The sequence below is a fragment of the Asparagus officinalis genome, chromosome 10 (genome assembly GCF_001876935.1).
Source record: "Asparagus officinalis chromosome 10, Aspof.V1, whole genome shotgun sequence".
Classification (NCBI taxonomy): domain Eukaryota; kingdom Viridiplantae; phylum Streptophyta; class Magnoliopsida; order Asparagales; family Asparagaceae; genus Asparagus; species Asparagus officinalis.
In genome coordinates this window covers 35,557,852-35,561,659 of record NC_033803.1, presented here as the reverse complement: position 1 = coordinate 35,561,659, position 3,808 = coordinate 35,557,852, and positions in this window count along the sequence as shown.

Sequence of the window (3,808 nt, the reverse complement as noted above, 5' to 3'; positions counted from 1 at the left end):
GTTTTGTTTTGATTTGCGAAAAGTTTCTAAATCGCAAAATATTTCAAGTAGACCAACATTATTTCAAAAAGTTTCTTATTTGCAAAATAATCTTAAAATACCATCTTTATTTGCAAATGTTCATCGTGCACATCCACATGGTCAACATAACCAAATGCATCCTCTTCATTGCACTTATTGCAATCGAATGGGTCATTTGCATAATTATTGCTATGACCGGACCCGTGCACTAAATGCGTCCAAATGGGTTCATAACCCTTGGTACCAAGAATACTTGGGTACCAAAACAAATTTGATTTTAAACCAAGAATTTTAGTATTTTTAATTTTCTTTTTCTTGGTTTTGAAAAATGTATTTTAAACTTTTATGAAAACAATTCCTTTTATTGGTCAAATTCTTTTGTTTTCATAATTCCTAGCTTTGATTTTGATGATAGGTTTGTATTTATATAACCCTCCGGATTTATTGGGTGTTTATTCCCAAATCATGTTTACCGGATGCTAGAATGATTATATGGGTTAGAACAAGCTATATGGGTTGGAACAAGCTTAAGAGCTTGATATATTGTTGCCTCTCTTGAAATTCTTTTATCAAAGATTTTGTTTTGAATTATTGCTTTGAATTCATTATATTTTACTTATATGTTGATATTTATGTGTTTGTGCTTATGGATCATCTATTCGTGCCTTATAATGTATTCCATATGTGGTTTGATCAAATCCCACAAAGAAAATTTTCTTGATTGATCAAACATCGTTTTTGGATTTAAACTTTGATTTATGATTTTTTTTGGTTGATTTGTTTTCATTGAAAACTTTTTGCATGATTCTCATGTTCCTATTCTTTTGATTTCATAAATCTATTCTTTCATATGGTTTTCATATTTTTTTTGTGTAAATGAGACACTATTTTCATATTGACATATTTATATGTGTTCTCATTATCTTCATGTATGTGAGTAAATTTTTAGCATATTCATGTATGCTTGCTCACATATGTTTTTACCATGATCTTCATTGCATATATTCTATATGGCCTTTTGATAGGGGGAGCAATCCCTGTATATATTCTTTTTATACTCACCTATGCTTATTGATAGGGGGAGCTTTCGCTCTCTTAATTCTTTTGTCCCCTTTTTGATGTTGTCAAAGGGGGAGAAATATTGTGAGTATATTCTTTCTTGTTTATATGCATGATAATTCTAATTTATATACTTATTTCTTTCATGCATATATATCTCTTTTGTAAATTGTTTGTCATCATCAAAAAGGGGGAGATTGTTGGCCTTCTTGTTTTGATGATGTTTAACAAACAATTTACCACTAATGTTATTTATCTAGTATTTGTATTTTCTTATTTATTATAGACAAACAACGTGGTTGGAGGATGGATGGAATAGAGCTTCAACGATCATATCCAAAGGAGGTTGGCGGAATGTCGGTGAAGCCTTGCAATTCAAAGTTCAAGATCCAAGTTCAAGCTTCATCCGCAAGGTGTACCAAGTTGAGCTACAATGAATATCAAGAGCTTGGGTATTCAAGCTTCATCCGCATGTGTACCAAGTTGAGCTACAATAAAGATCAAGATCAAGCTTGGGTAATCTAGTTTAGATTTTATATTATGTGTGTTAAATACTTCAAGCTCAATTATATACACACATACACATTTCGTTTTGGTTTATATATATACATATATGTTTTGGGTTTTCATGTTTTGAACACTTTTGCAAAATAATGAGATTTCACAATTGGGAAATGCAAATTGGAAAATTCTTTTTGTAACATGTTCAAAATATCATTTGCAAACATTTCTCAAAGTTTCATCAAGTTTGGAATTGATTTGTTATGTTTAAAGGAATTTACAAATTCACGTTTTCGTTCGTGCACATGTTCGTGCATGTTTTACAAAACAGATGAGTTTTTATAAATGGATTTTTTGAGTTGATTTACTGTGCCCAATTGATTTTACAAAATCGTATATGTCAGCAGATTTTCAGAAACTGTATATCTGTGTTCAAACATTTATTTCTCTCAAATGAGAAATTATTTTTCAGAAATTATTTCTCTAACATGTTCATATACATGTCTTGAACCTTTACACAAGTTTTTATGATTTTTGGAATTAATTTACTATTTGTAATTGATTTTACAAAGTCAGATACATAAATTTTTAGAAACTTCCCACAAAATTTTACTATTTTTGGAGTTGATTTACTGTGCCTACTTGATTTTACAAAATCGTGTATCACAGCAGATTTTCAGAAACTGTATTTTTGTGTTCAAACATTTATTTCTCTCAACTGGGAAATGATTTTTCAGAAATTCTTTCTCTGACATGTTAATCTACATGTCTAAAACATTCCCACAAAATTTCATAATTTTTGGAGTTCATTTACTATTTTAAATTGATTTTACAAAACAGCTGCGCACTGCTACAGTAATCCGGTCGACCGTACCGGTCGACCGAAGTACTGTAGCATCCGACCGTTGCTACAGTAACGGCTAGTTCTGTTTTTTGTTTATTTTAATGTTTTGGGGGTGTTTTTATTGGTTTTTGGGGTTGTTTCATGAGCCTATATATACCCCATGCCCTCATACTTCTAAGAGAACTTAAGAAATATTTTAAACAAGTTTAAAGAGTTTTAAACAAGGGTTTAAGTGTGTTAGTGTTTGTTTTGGTTTATGAAGAAGTTTTCACAAGTGGAGGAGATCATCTTCTTGTTTGGGCTTCATATCTCCATCTCTCCATCTTGATCTAGAGAAGTTTTCCTAAACTCAAGTCTAGCTTTTATTTATAATTATTTGTTGATTATCATTTCTATTAAAGCTAGTTTTATATTGAGTTTAGTTTGATTTGATTTACTCTTTGTTTGCACACACAACCATTGAGCTTATTGTATTTGCATACATTATATAATTGGGTTGTGGGATAGTGTGACATTGAGTTGAGCCTAATTGAGTTCTCACCTTGTTAGAGAGAACAATCATTTGCTATATTGTGCTTAATTGTGAAATCACTTTGTAATACACTTGTACACCGAGTGAGGAGTGTGTGGTGAGAGTCGGGGATCGTCCCAAGAGGAGTGGCGTCGGTTGACGTGCCTAGGGAGAGGTTGTAACCGAGCACTTGAGGGAGACACGGCTAGGTCCAACACTTAGTGGGTGTAGAGTGTGATTGCAAGAGTGTGAGTTGTAGAGTTTTCGGTTAGCTAGAAAACCGAGTGTGTAGAAGAAGTTCCGGCTTCCAAACCGGATTGTGTTAGTGGATTTCTCCCCGGGAGTGGGGAGCGGAGACGTAGGACGGAAGGTCCGAACTCCGTGATCATATTGCTTGTTTGAGTGTGCTTTGGCGTTCATTCATATTTATGTTCATATCTTATATCGCCATTGTCATTAGCTCATTATCTATATCATCCACTATCTTGTTTAGATTGTTTACCCCTTGTGTTAGTTTACATATCCTATACATATATCATATTGTATATCTCTTTGATAGGATATATCATCTTGTGTTAGCTCATATATCCTTGCATATATCTCATAGTATATCTCATTGCTAGGATATTTACCTTTGTTCATTTTGCTTATTCTTGCACATAACTCTTGTATATCTATCTTGCAAGAATATACTTGTTAATTAATTTTAATTGGCATTTAATCGGATTAGATTAGCATAAGACCCTAATCACCCCCCCTCTAGGGTCTAACAATTGGTATCAGAGCTTGGTGCTCTTTGATTTAAGGTCTAATCGCCTTGAGTTAAAGATCCAAGTTAGCTTACTGTGCTAATCTATTTTTGAGCTTTATTT